General features: G+C 42.7%; 1 protein-coding gene across 2 annotated transcripts in view; it reads left to right on the top strand.

Moving 5' to 3' along the window:
- PLA2G4A (phospholipase A2 group IVA) overlaps positions 1 to 14,880 on the top strand; it is a 151,061-nt gene that overhangs the window by 12,425 nt on the left and 123,756 nt on the right. The window contains exon 1 of one of the 2 annotated variants that reach the window (XM_045838532.1): positions 1,424 to 1,526. The exons of the other annotated variant lie outside the window; for it this stretch is intronic. The gene's annotated coding sequence lies outside the window, so the exon portion shown is untranslated. Of the gene's footprint in view, positions 1 to 1,423; positions 1,527 to 14,880 lie in introns of those variants that run through there. 2 annotated transcript variants of the gene reach the window in all.

A 14,880-nucleotide genomic window follows, 5' to 3' on the forward strand; every position in this document is an offset into this window, starting at 1 on the left:
TGTGCTATTGGCATGTCATAGACTGAATTGTGCCCTCGTCCCATCCCCGATTGGTGCAATGAAGTGTCCCCCTCTCCTCCCGCCACTGTCCGTTCTACCCGTGAGTCCATTTGGAGAGAGAGCCTTAATAGAGCTGGTAGAGTTAGGGCCCTTAGCATGGACCCTTACCAATCTGGCTGGCGCCCTCATAGAGGAAAGTTGGACACACCAGGAGACAGCAGCGGTGTGCGGGCAGAGAGGGAAGACCATGTGAGGACTCAGGGAGAAGGTAGCCATCTGTAAGCCAATGAAAGAGTCCTCGGAAGAAACCAAATCTGCTGACACCGACCTTTCCCGCCCCTAGAACTTTGAGAAAGGAAGTTTCTGTTGTTGAAGCCACCCAGTGTGTGGTGTTTTGTTATATGACAGCTCTAGCAAACTCATACAAAGTATCACTTCCATTGGGCTGGCTCTCTGCCAAGTCGAATAACACTACTGTTTATTGTATAATGTCTCAAAATCCCTCCTGTCCCTTAGGATAGAGCGGCAGAAGGGTGTAGAAAGAAAGGGTTTGGCACGAGGCAGGGTGTCAGGATCGCAGGCCAGCTCAGGCCGTGTGAACACAGATGACCCCGGGGAAAGTGCTGGCGTAGCCTTTCCGGGAGATGCTGTTCTCGGGCCGAGGGTGGGCCGGGGAGCCGTCTGCCTCACTCTGAGTTGTCACTTGACAAATCCCTTAACCTTTCTGAAGGTTAGTTGTTTTTTTTAATCTCTAAAATGTTTACAATAACCCCTGCTTTGTTACGAAGAGGAAATGAGATGGCGTGTATGAATCCCTTCACATAGTACCTGGCACCTGGGAAATGATGAATACATGTGAACTTTTAAAATTAAGTCCGCAAATTAGCAATTGCTAAGATGTCTTCCAGTTTGTCATCCTAGGTTCCATAAATAGGCTCTACCTCCCCTGGATTATTTCTCAACACAAGGCCTCCTCTATGGTCTGGCTATTTCCGCCCCCCAAAACTCCATACAAATTCCCAAGTTTGTTCATGCATCCTACCGTCATTGGGTGATGGCGTCAGGGCCCGATAGGAAGACAGGGAGAAAGAAAGAGGCAGAACTGCCCGCATGTTGCTCACAGCTAGGGAGACACGTACCCCTTACGATGGTATCGTGTGCATGCCATTGTGGCTAGGGATCTGAGGGAGAAATATAAGGGTCTTGACCTAGCAGATAGCTTAAAAGACGGTTTGCTTTAGAAAGTGAGCATATTGCACAGACCCCTGACGGATGGGCAGACTATCCTGCAGAGAAGGTATGTGTTGGGGGGAAGAGGCGGCGCCAGTAAGAGCCCGAGGTGGGATGGAGCCTCCTCAGTGTGGCCACGGCTTCCTGTTCATGGCCTTTCCTGGAGCAAGTCTGCCTATTTCCCCTTTCTGCACATCGACGCCCATTCCCCGTTTCAGATAGCAGCGCAGTCATTGACCGTTTCTACCAGGCCTCTTCCATGTAAACCACCTCGGTCTTCCCATTCTCCAAAACAGGTAGGTGATCCACACATACTCGTCTGTGTAAATAGTGCATGTTGAATAATAATGCAAATTTAAGAGATAAAGAAGGACCGTCAGGGACTGGGGAATAAACACGGAGCAGAAAAGTCAATTCTCTAGGAATAGCGTGGACATCGGCCGCTGGGATCGGGTGTCCGTGGGGCACAGGCAGACCTGATTACTTCACAGTGCCTCTGCACCTGGTGGCGTGTGCTCTGAGATTGCCTGGGGAGCAGGAAAGCTCTCTTAGCAGTTTTCTGTACTACACTGAGAGCGTGGCTTGAGAGACATGTCTAATATAAAGCAGTGCATCTACTTATCTTAATTCCTCTTGTTTCTTTGTTTTTTTTTGTGCCTGTTGGAGATATCAAACCCTTTGCTTGGGCTAGATATTTTTTAAATGCCAGCAAAGTAATTTAAGAATTTAAAATTTTGGTAATGCCGTCGTGGCTATATATCTGTATGAAAAGAGGATGATGGCCCTTTTCACTGCGCAACCTCTATAGTGGCAGGATGGAGAAAGCTTTGAAACAGCAGTATTTCTTACTCTCTGTTAAAACATGTTGTCAAAAATGAAAAAGTTCCATCTTTATAAAAGATGCTCAACAGATTTACCCACTTGAATTTGTTAGCACTCTCCAAAGAGCCGCATAAGCCTTAGGAAATGGAAGCCATTTGAAGAAAAGCATCAGTTTCATCCACAACAATATTAACAGATGATACATTTTGGATATTTATGACCTACTAGGTACCAGGCTTGACGACTGACATACATTTTCTCATCCCGTCCTCCCACTGCCTCTGTGAGGGGTGGGGGTCCTTTCCCCATTTCCCAGAGAAGGAAGCTGAGGGGCGGGATCGCCCTGTCAGAGCAAGGGGGAGGTGGGCCTGGACTTCCCTGGGCCCGGCGCCGCCGGAGAAGCCCGCCGTGACTTCAGGGCCGAGACTCCGGCTACCTCCTTTGCTCTGCTCCATGGTCAAAGGGCGGGCAGGGGCAAAGGCCCCTCTCTGTTCCCGTCCTTCCCTCCCAAAACCACAGCCTGACAACGGCCCCTTCTTCTATTGTCATCTCTACATGGGAAAAGAGAATCAACAGAACCCTCTAGGCTGTGTTTCTGATCCTGGTTCACTTTTCCAGGGAAGTCTGTCTTGCACTAACTGCATGAGCAAAGGGGCTTTGGACAGACCACACACTGACAGGCATTCACTGAGAGCCAGCAGTTGCATTGCACAAACAAGTGTGTGTTGAAAACATATCCCAAATTCCCTCTCATTAGTGTTCAGGAAGTTTCTAATCACAGGGCAGTCAAAAAAAAAAAAGTAAGGGAAGAAAGAAAAAAAAAAGAAAGCATAAATTTTATAGCTCTTGCTTCAGAATTAAAAGATGATAGACTCACCAAGAATAGTTATTCAGCTAGTTTAAAAAACCCCAAAACTGCTCTGAGAATTCATGAGAATGGTTGTGCAACCTCATTGCAATAAGACTTCCAGGACTGAGCTAATTGTGGGGGAAAAACGTTCTCTTGGTTTACTGTGGTTAGTTTGACAGAAATGCCTTAATCACACAGAAACCTAAAATACCGACTGCTACTATGAACAGATTAGGAGAAAACAAGGACAAACGGGCGCCCGTTCGTAACTAGAATTGGAAATGCCATCACTGGCTGGCAAAGATGGCGAATGATTATCCTGAGAAAAGGGAGCCTTATCCGATACGACTGCCTGGTTACTTCTTTAACTTAACTTCAGAATGAAAATTGTACATGTATGAATATATCTGTATTATTTTTATTTGCCAATTACAGTTGGCATTCACATTATTTTGTATTAGTATTAGGTGGACGGCATACCGGGTAGACATCTGTCTAATCCACGAAGTCTAGAACCCACCTGGCACTGTGCATAGTTATTCCCATGCTATTGACTGCATTTCTCATGTTGGACATTACCTGCCCATGACTGTTTTGTAACTACTGAACTTTTAAGGGGACTTCTTTAGTGTGAAATAATGTAAGATAAGAAATTACAATAATATTACAGAGAATTTCCATATGGCCTTTACCCACATTTCCCAATTGTAATATCTCACATAACTGTCCTACATGATAAAAACCAGGGAACTGTCATTGGTACAAAGCCACTAACTAAACTACAGTCTTTATTTGGATTTTATTAGTCCTTTGTATGTATTAGAGTTTATCCAATCTGGCAGTCTCTGCCTTTTGATTGCAGTGTTAAGTCTGTTCATATTTTATGTTGTTATAATTACAGTTGAATTTCCACCTGCCGTTTGGCCTTCGATTTTCTCTGTGTCTCATTTCTTTTTTGTTCCTCTCTCCCTTGTTTTAAGTAGATGTTTTCTAATGGACCATTCTAGTTTCTTTGTTGAAGTTTTGACTACATTTTTAAGTGATTTTCTTAGTGGTTGCTTTAGGAGTTATTTCTATATGCACTTTAATTTATTATAATCTGTGTATATCAATAAAAGTTCCAGTATAATATAGAAACTTTGCTATAATATAGAAACTTTGCTGTATTATAGATCCAATCCATCTCCACTCATTTGTGCTGTTGTCAGAGTCTATATATCTTATAATAGTATTAAAATATAGTATTTTAATTTATTGATTTACATGTTTTATGTCTTTTAAAGAAGCTTAGAAAAGAAAAGAGGCAAACTAGCTGAAATACTTTGTTTTGACCTACACATTTACTGTTGTTGTTTTTTTTACCTCATTTGAGGACATTTTTTCATTGCTTTATTAGAGAGAGGAAGTGAGAGAGAGAGAGAAAGAGGGGAAGAGGGGGAGAAGGAGATGTGGGGGAGAGAGAGAGAGAAAGGGAGAGAAAGGGAAACATCGATGTGAGAGAAACATTTATTGGTTGGCTTCTTGTATGTGCCTGACCACCAATGGAACCTGCAACCTGGGCATGTGCCCTGATTGGGAATAGAACCTGAGACCCTTTGGTTATGGGATGATACTCCAACCAACTGAGCCATACCAGTCAGGGTCATATTTGCTGTTTTTAATACTGTTTATTTCTTTCTCTGGATTCAAATACTGTCTGGTGTTATTTTCTTACTCCATAACAGTTTTATTGCTTCCTCATTCTTTGTACTATTATTTTCATATGTGATACATCTTTAAATAAGCCCAACAATACAATTTTATAATAATTTTTTTTGCAGTTGACTTTTAAAACAATTAAGAGAAGAAATGAGAAGAAATATTTTTGTTTATACCAAGTTCTAAATTGTCTATATACTTCCTTTTTTTAATCCTTTCTATTTCTTTGTGTGGATTTGAGTTAACATCTGGTGTAACATCTGTTTCAGCCTGAACCTTCTTATAATGCTTGTCCCACAGCAAAAAATTGTTAGTTCTGACTATTGTGGGAATGTCTTTATTTTTCCCTGTTTTTAAAGGACAATGTTTTTAGATATAGCATTCTTGGTTGATAGTTTTGTTCCTTTAGCACTTTGACTATATCATCCCGTGGTCTGGATCTTTTTCATGCTGCTGAGGTCCTCACTAAGTTCCTTGAGCATCCTTGTAACCAGTGTTTTGAACTCTGCATCTGATAGATTGCTTATGTTCATTTTGTTTAGTTCTTTTCTGGAGTTTTGATCTGTTCTTTTATTTGGGCTATATTTCTTTGTCTCCTCATTTTGGCAGCCTCCCTGTGTTTGTTTCTATGTACTAGGTACAGCTATTATGACTTTCTGTCTTGATACCATGGTCTTATATAGTAGGTGTCCTGTAGGGTCCAGTGGCACAGCCACATATATCACCCAAGGTACTCAAGGTGTACCCTCTGTGTGGGCTGAGTACCCTTCTCTTTTAGTTGAGCCTTGATTGCTGTTGGCAGATCAATGGGAGGGATTTACACAGACCAGTCAGTGGCAAAGAGTGGCTGTGACCACTGACCACCAACCTCCTTCCTCCGTGAAGGATCAGCTGTGCGGGGGCAGGAGGTTGGTGCTCTGATGTGGTCTGTAGTTGTCCACTGGTTGTGCAGACTCTGTGGTTTCCCAGGGGTGCAGGCCAATGTCAGACACCACCCCTCACCCCTGTGTTCTACCTAGAGCCACCCTGCATGAGCTACAAAGCACTCTGCAGATGGCTGCTAGCTGTGCTGGGCTTGGGGGTTCCCAGGTGAAGTCAAACTATGAACCTAGGCTGGCTGCTGCTAGTGCTGGGCCTGGGGCCACATAGCAAGAGGTACAGGGGCTGAAGGATCACAGAAGGCCAGCTGTTGCTTGTTTGCGAAAATTTAGGAAGTTATGAAGCATGAGCCAAGACCAGCCATTCATATGGGAAAACCACTGTTAACAGCTTGGGTGGGCCTGTAAGTTGGGTGGGGCAGAGCCTCAGGGAATTTCAAGTGCAGGGCAAACAGTCTTAGCCAGGTTGATGGAGTCTCAGATATGGCACCCACGGCTCTGTGGCTCTGTGGGGAGGGTTCAGAAAAGGGACAATGGCCTCTGCCCACCTTTATGTCTGGGAAAGAGCTGCCCTCCAGCTCTCACCTTGATGCTAGATACTTCAGCCTCTCCCAGTATGCCACTGGAGCCTTTCAAGCTGCTACCCCAGTGCTGGAGCTCAGAAGGAATGAGTCTGAGTAAGTCTGTGTGTGGGTTCTTTAGGAGGAACTGCTTGGGGCTCTAGGAGTATCTTCTACCAGCTCAATTGCTGCTGGTTTTTGCAGCCAGAAGTTGTGGGGACTTATTTTCCTGGCACTGGAACCCTGGGCTGGGGCCCCTGGTGTGAGGCTGGGACCCCTTGCTTGAGATATCACCCCTGAATTTTTATCCACACCTCCTACTAGTCTAGGTGGATGTGGTTTCTTTAATTCCATTGTTGTCTGACGGTTCTGAATGATCATTGTTCTATAGTTTAGTTGTAATATTAATAAGGTTGTATGAGGAGGTGAGCCGTGTTTACCTACATCACCATCCTGACTGGAAGTCTTCAATTACGATTTTTTTCTTTTTTGAATTTTTTGATTTAATCTCGATTGTATTTTTTTCCCTTTGCCATTTAGTTCTCTCATAACTATTCCGAGCAATCACCACACTGTTGTCCATAACCATGAGTCCTTTCTCCTTTTTGCTCAATCCCTCCACCCCTTAAACTCCCCCCAACCACTAGCTGTCATCTGCCCTCCATCTCTGAGTCTGTCTCTGATTTCCTTATTAGGTCAGTGTGTTCATTAGATTCCACATAGGAGTGCAATCATATGGTATTTGTCTTTCTCCAACTGGCTTATTTCACTCAGCATGATGTTCTCCAGGTTCATCCATATTGTCACAAAGGGTAAAATTTTCTTCTTTTTTACTTTTAACTCTTCAGTTTACATTTGATCATTTTTTCTAATGTCTCTGTCTCTTCATTACTATTCTCTGTTTGATTATTGTGTCATACTTTTCTTTAAGCATTGTTTTCTTCAGTGTCTTCAGAACATATATGTAACAGTTGCTTTGAAATATTTGCTAGATTTATAATCTGGAGTCCTTCGGGGATAGTTATTACTTCCTCCCTCTTACCCCTCACCCCCCTGTGTCTAGCTCACACTTTACTACTTCTGTTGTTGTTGTTGTTATTGTTTTTGCTGCTGAAAGTTGAAAATTTTAGGTCATATATTGTAGCAACCCTGGATTCTGATCTTTCCCCTGGGGGCATGGGTTACGGTTGCTTTTTGTTTATTTGTTTGAATGACTTTCCTCACCGCATTCTCTGGAGTCTGTCCCTCCCGTGTTCAGCCTCCAATGTGCCAGCTCAGTTTTTACTTTCCATCGTGTTTTTATTTTTAATCCTAGTTAATGAGTTGCCCTTGGCTCAGCATCACTTACCTGTCAGCCTGAGCTTAGCCAGAGCTTTGCTTTCACACTTGAGAAAGTAAGTCTTCAGCCTTTGCTGATTAATCTGCGTATGGCCTGGGGAATGCTTTCAAAGTACATGGAATTTACCAGTCATCCCCGGTCTTTGCTTTCTGAACGCACAGAGCCACGTCTTGGTAAGGTCCCCTGAGCTTTCTTCTTGTTATGTGCAGTCTTGCATATACAGTGTCTTCCAGACCACCAGGAGAAAGTGGGGCTGGGCAAGGCTGTCTCTGCTTGTCTCCTCCAGATCTCCCTGTGAAATTTCTGGCTGGTTCCCCTTTTTTTTTGCTTGCCCCAACCAGTACAGATCCCATCCTAACATTAAACTTTACTCATTGCTTGCTACTGCATCTCTATTGTACTTGACAACATCCCTGGACATACAACTTTCCATGCTTCCTGGCAAATACATTTATTCCCCACCTCTGCCCCTTGCCTCCTCAGGGCTGCCCTGCCTTCCAGACAGAATTTCTATCCTGCAGAACAGAGCTGGTGGTAATGGTGGGAGCAGCTTCCTGCTAAAGTGTCACAGTCTCCCACTGTTCTTATTAAAATTTAGTAGTTTTTTTTAAAAAATGCTTTTCATGTTTTGCATGTCTTTTGGTCAGTTTCCAGAGTTGTTGTTTGTGACAACTCTGGCCACTTTTTTCCGTGCTTTTTGCAGAGAGGATTTTCCAAGTTTCTCATTCTGCCATTTTGGAAGTTGGGCCACCTACTTATTGAAATTGAAAGTGGAAGTGTTGATCAAGATCCTAGATATAAGAACTGAGATATCAAATACTAACATGGGTTGTGATACAGCCTACTCCTTCATGTTTTGAAGAAAGCAAGTGGTTGAAAATATTATTTAACTCTGAAACCCCACACCTACTTCACAAGTATAAAAGGCTTGGGATGGCAGGGACATGGGGAGAACTTCAGAACAGTTGTTGTTGTTTGTTTATTTTTTTAGGAGGAATATACTTTCTAACACTCAATCAAGAGAGGGGTCCTTAAGGAGACTACTCAGGAAGTTTATCAGAGTGTTTAATACGTGTCTCCTGCTGTAAGCTCGTGTCTAGTCATGCTTGAGAAATACATGGGGACACAAGGAGCAGAAGAGTAAATTCGTTTGGCAAGTAAATTCATTCTTAGGGGTTGTTGCGAGCTAGGATACACTTATGAATATTCTCCATGGACTAAAGAGAATCCTTTAGTCTTAAATTCTATACAAGAAGTTTGCTTGGTAGACTGAAAGAACGTCAGAAAGACCTGTGGGAGTAAACTGCAGGATGCACTGGGGCTATGGAAGAAAGCATCAGCTAGGAGAGAGGTGTATTGGTTGGTACATGTCAGAATATGGGGAAGAGCCCTGGCTAGTGTGGCTCAGTGGATTGAATGCTGGCCTGCAAACCAAAGGGTACTGGTTCAATTTCCAGTCAGGGCACATACCTGGGTTGCAGGCCAGGTGCCCAGTATGGGGATCTGGGGTGTGTGAGAAGCAACCACACATTGATGTTTCTCTCCCTCTCTTACTTCCTCCTTTCCCCCTCTGCCTAAAAATAAATAAATAAAATTTTTTTTGAAAGAGAGGACAGGGAAGAGATCTCAGAAAAATCCACAAGAGCACCCACGAGTGGAAAGTATCAGCTTGAACATGTACCAGGCTCAGGGCTCACAAAGCTAGTTTACAATAGTACAGTGAAGTAATAACTTTTCCTCCTTCAGCATTTTCCAACCACGAGGGGTTAAAAATCAGAGCTATCAAGCTTGGGAGGTTGATGGAGAGAGAGAGAAGTCAGTGACCTCACCGTTCCATGCATGCTCTAGCTTGGAGAGGAGAAAAACCTCAACTCCAAATCAGGCTTCATTCTGGATGAACACACAGACACAGCATTTTAATTTCTGAACTTATTTTATATCTATACATATGTGTGTGTGTGTAATATAATTATTAAACAGGAAAATTCTGAGGCTGACTAAGGTTTCAGCAAGGTATGAAAAGTACCTGCCCTGCATGGATTTAAAGAACAAAGGAGAGTTTATGTAGGATTCAGTGTCATGAGTAATGTTTGTTTAATATCTATTTACCATGCAGTTTCTAGTAGACCTGGACAGTTAGTCATCCGAAGCATATTTCCTGTTTTTGGCATTGACATTGAGGGAGCATCTCTCCGGGTCTTGCCGCGAGATAAGTGGTGATGCTGGTTGGTGGTTGACGGTCGAGTGAACACAGCGGTTATGAACGGCCCTCTTGGAAAGGAGAAGACAAAGTTGCTGACATTTTGAGTACTAGTCTCACCCCTGCCCAAGTGGAATTTCACTTGTTCTGCTTTTTACATTTTTAATTAGAGATTGGTATTTAACATTCTTTGATATTAAGAACATTTAAAGCCCTGGCTGGTGTGGCTGAGTCGGTTAGAACGTTGTCCTGTAAGCTGAAAGACTGCGGGTTCGATTCCTGGTCAGGGCACATGCCTGTGTTGTGGATTCAGTCCCCGGTCAGGGCCAATATGAGAGGCAGCCAATTGATGTTTCTCTCTCACATCGATGTTTCTCCCCCACCCCTCTCTTTCTTCCCCGCTCTCTCAAATCAATGATCCTGTCCTCAGGTGATGATAAAAAAAATAGTTAGGAATGAATAACATAGACCTCAAAATAGAATGCCAGTACTATTCTGTGAATTTCCTTCATACATACATGTGGCATTGACTAATATTTATCCATGTAGCCATCTATCCACAGATATTTATGCTGAAACTACTATATTTCAGGCATTGCGCTAGGCACCAGGGATAACTCTATGAACAAGAGAAATGTAGCCCTGACTCTATGCATCTTTAGTTCCTCGGGAAAGGCAGACGATGTGTAAGTAAAAGGAAAGGCTTGAAGGAGAATTACATGGTGCTAGTGGAGCCAGGAACAGGCAGGCCACACCCACTCTGAAGGTCATGGGAAGCTCTTCTGGGGAAGTGGCATTTTCCTTGAGTCCTGGAGCATGGATGAGTTGAATTTAGGTGGGCAGCAGTTGCCTGCAAGGCCCTGCAGGATCTGCCCCCGACCTCTACTTCCAACATCATCAGAAGCCACTTTTGTTTTTGCCACGCATTCGCTAGACACGCCTCTTCTCTCAAGTCCCCGAAAGGCCTGCCCGGAACAGTGTACTCCAAACCCACTCCTTCCCCACCCCCACGGCCAGCTCCCGGAGCTCAGACCTCGGGTCATTCTCTGGTTCTGCTTTTTGCTTGTTTCCACCACATGATACACATTTATTTCTAAAGTTTTCATTCATTTCTTAGATTTCTTGTTTTCTGCCTGCCTTCTAGAAATGTAAGTTCCAAGGGGGAAGGAAATGTATGTAACTCCTTCAGTTTGGCCTCTCCAGAGCCTGGAATGCTTGACACAATGGAAGTTGTGTCTTAAATATTTGTTGAGTAAATGGATGGAGGGAAGATGTTGATTATAACCCTGAGTGGAGGAGCGTAGGACACTTTTGAAGAAAGGAAAGAAAAACAGTATGGCTGTCACATAGAAAGAAAAGAGGAGGGTTTGGGGATAAGGAGGGGAAGTAGGTAGAAATCCAATCTTCAAGTCATTTATTTAGACCAGCATCTTCACACCTCTATTAGTTGGTCATGAAGTCAATTTACAGGGCTTCTGCTAAATAAAATAGAACAAAATCAGAGTACATTGTTCTTAGTCGAACTGTTACGTCACACGCATTTTCCATATTTTACCATTATATCACATGCATTTTCCATATTTTATTTATATGTGTGCATATATAAATATTTGTGTGTTCTATTGTGATGTAAAAAGGTTTCGTGCTTTGGTTTTTAGGAAATAGGTATGAAAGCCACAGTGTAGACTGTGCTAAAGATTTTGACTCTGTAGTAAAGGACTAGGGAGTCACCGAAACTATGTTCACAGAGGACTAGGTTCCAAGATTCCCTTCCAGCTCTAGACATTAATCATAGAAAGTGGTATTGCGTTCAGCAATATGTGAGCATGGAGTCTGGGCTGCTGGGGTGCCACTCCTGGGTTCCTTACTCTGCTTATGGAAGGCAGAAGCTATGCCTTGTTCTCCTTTGCATTCTCCGTGCCTGCCATGCGTTCGATCTCTTGTGTGAAGCCACCGTTTGTGCCCTGAAAGTCTGTAGGTCCCCACAGATGCTCTGCTGCTCTGCCTCTGTCATTGGCACTATTTTGAAGATGGAAACTTTGGGTGAGGGTGACTTCCATAGTCCTGTTTACTTTTTGAGTTTCCACTATCGATACTATCAAGTAAAGAGCTCATAGAGCCACAGTTTTCATAATACACGCCTGGATGGCTCATCATTGGCTCCCCAGCCCACTGCATAGTACATAGGATGTTGTGGGTATTCGTTTGTTGAATGATGAATCCACTGAAATTTTTCCAGGTTTCCAGTCACAGCAGTGGTTATAACAGACGGTACGTTTTCAAAGTCAGTGTCTAGTTATTAGTGGTCAGTCCCTGTAATCGTGGCCAGAAAAGGGGAACTTAAGTGTGTCAAGTGTCCACTGTTGGACAGGCATCTTTCACAGTCATTAACTCATTAGTCCTCACTACAGCATGTGAGGTGGCGATAGTCACATTTGTTGGTCTTAGAATGTGAAACTGGAGTTGGAATCAAGGCCTTTCTGACCCCATACTCAGCGGTATTTTCGCCAAACTACGCTGCTTCGGTGAGGAAATCACGGCTGTGCCTCAGACACGAACCCCTGACAGGAGGCGATGCCCCGGCATGGGCCCCCAGGTGCGCCGGCGAGTCAGCTGCTGGAAAGGGAAGCGGGACCTCAGGGATTACTGCAGACCCAGGGGCTGTATGTGGCCGGCTCTGTGCTGGAAAGCAGGATCCATACTAAGAAAGTACTTCACTTTTGAGGGTAAATATAGGGGATATGGAACGTTAGAGTGAGGAAGAGGCAGGCAGTTTTCATACGATATAACCCAGAAAAACATATTCTACTAGCAGCTCTAGAGCATGGACACTATTCTGACCCGGGAACTGATGAAGGTGTAATCTGCATAGAAACAATAGCCATCCTGGTAGATTAAGTCCTGGCTGAATCTTTGGAACAAGATGTGATAGAAATACCTTAGAAAATTCTGACAATGAGAAGTGCTAATAGTTAACATCATGCCATCTGATGTGGATGCATATTTCTTGCATTGCAAATACAAACAGCAATTATTCTATTGAAGTTTTGCCTGTATCTTCTTATACTGTTGTTCCTTTAACATGAAATTGACCTGGTTGCAAGAATCCTTCGCACCTAATCAAAGGCACAGTGTAGGATGCTGGTAAATAAACAATCATGTTTGTATTATGTTCATATGATTTCTGTAATATGAGATTAACTAGGGGGAAAGAATGAGATAGAAAAGAGAAACTCATGCCGGTATTGGTGAGCGGAGTGATCTAATGTAGAAAAAAAACAGAAAACAATGCAATTTATGGGTGAATAGAAAATGAACCTTCTTTTAATTGGGTAAAATGCTTTAGGGTCACTGGGCCTAAAAATTGTTTCTTTTGCTTGACATTCAGTCACTCAATGAATATGTATTAATTGGCCACATGCACCTACATAGGAGCTGGGAATGTTACACAGAATAACACACACACACACACACACACACACACATAAAATCTGCCTTCATGGAGTTTATGTTTCAGTTAAGGGGGAAGAGAGATAGACAAAAACAATGAAAACTATATAGTAGATGTAGATGATAATAATCAAGAAAACAGGGTTTCTAGGAAAATAACACAGTTAGGGAAAACTTCACTGGGAAGATGACATTGAACTAAAGATCTGAAAGGGAAAGACATCAGAGACAGATCCAACCAAAATAACAGAAATGTAATAACTGGGGATATTAGTGATTGGATAATTATCAGCAGTTATTTTTATTAGGCTTAACATAAACAGAGATCATGGCAATTTATTACGATAAAGTCACACTGGTGGCTTAGCCTCACTGTGATTTAGAAAGCTGCCTATATTTTCATCCTCATGAAGATGCACTATGAGAAGAGAAAAATAATCAAGCTTTAGAAGCTTAAGAAGTGTTGTAAGTGATTAAAGTAAATGTTTTATTTTAAAAATAGCTTTTTTCCTCCAGTAAAAATAATGATTCTTGATGAGGCAGAATGAAGATTGGGGATTGTCATTTATATAATTTTTAAATAGGGGCTATGGGTGACTTTTACCTTTCTTATAGTATCAACTTATATTTTTTTACATGAAAATGATAAAGCATCCTTGGTGAAAATAATTTCCAAAGGGCTGCTATTCAAACTATTTTTTAAAAGATTTTATTTATTTATTTTTAGAGAGGAAAGGGAGAAAGAGAGAGAGAGAAACATCAATGTGCAGTTGCTGGGGGCCGTGGCCTGCAACCCAGGCATGTGCCCTGACTGGAAATCGAACCTGCGACACTTTGATTTGCAGCCCACACTCAATCCACTGAGCTATGCCAGCCAGGGCTTCAAACTTTTGAAAAACCTCTTAAAACTCAACAAGAAAACAAAGAACCTAATTTAAAAAATTGACCAAAGATTTTAACAGACAACTCACAGAAGAAGAAGATATTGCAGATGGCAAATAAGCACATGAAAAGATGTTCCACATCATACATCACCAGGGAGTAGAAATTACAACGATGAGATACCACTACACACCCATTACAATGGCCAAACTCCAGAACGTTGACAACGTCAATGTTGCTGAGGATGTGGAGGCACAAACTCTCATCCACTGCTGGTGGGGATGCACAGTGGTACAGCCACTGTGAAAGACAGTTTGGCGGTTTAATTTACTAAAACTAAACATACTCTGATCACACAGTCCAGCAATGACTCTTCTCGATACTTACCCAAAGTAGCTGGAAACTCTCTTCCCACAAAATCTGGCACACAGATGTTTATGGCAGCTTTATTCACAATTGCCAGAATTTTGTAGCAACCAAGATATCCTTCAGTAGGCGAATAGATAAACAAACTGTGGTACATTCGGAAACAGAATTTACTCACTGCTAAAAGGAAATGAGTTATCAAGCCGTAGAAAGACATGGAGAAAACTTAAAATGCATATTACTAAGTGGAAGGAGATTATCTGAAAAGGCTACATACATGCTGTATAAGTACAACTACATGACATGTTGGAAAAGATGAAGCTATGGACTCAGGAGAAAGCTGGGTGGTTGCCAGAGATTGGGGGGCAAGGAGGGGTGACTAGGAAGAGCGTACGGGATTTTTAGGGCAGTGCAAACACTTTTATGACATAATAATACTGGTTACATGCCATTATATGTTGTCAAAACCTATAGGATATTCTACACCAAGTGAACCCTAAGGTCCACTGAGGACTTTGGATGATTGTGTCAGTGTAGGCCCGTCAGTTGTGACATGTGTATCACTCTGATGGAGGACATCGATGATGGAGAAAGTTGATAATGGG

This window comes from Phyllostomus hastatus, unplaced genomic scaffold (assembly GCF_019186645.2).
Source record: "Phyllostomus hastatus isolate PE091 unplaced genomic scaffold, TTU_PhHast_1.1 phas_contig_283, whole genome shotgun sequence".
Classification (NCBI taxonomy): domain Eukaryota; kingdom Metazoa; phylum Chordata; class Mammalia; order Chiroptera; family Phyllostomidae; genus Phyllostomus; species Phyllostomus hastatus.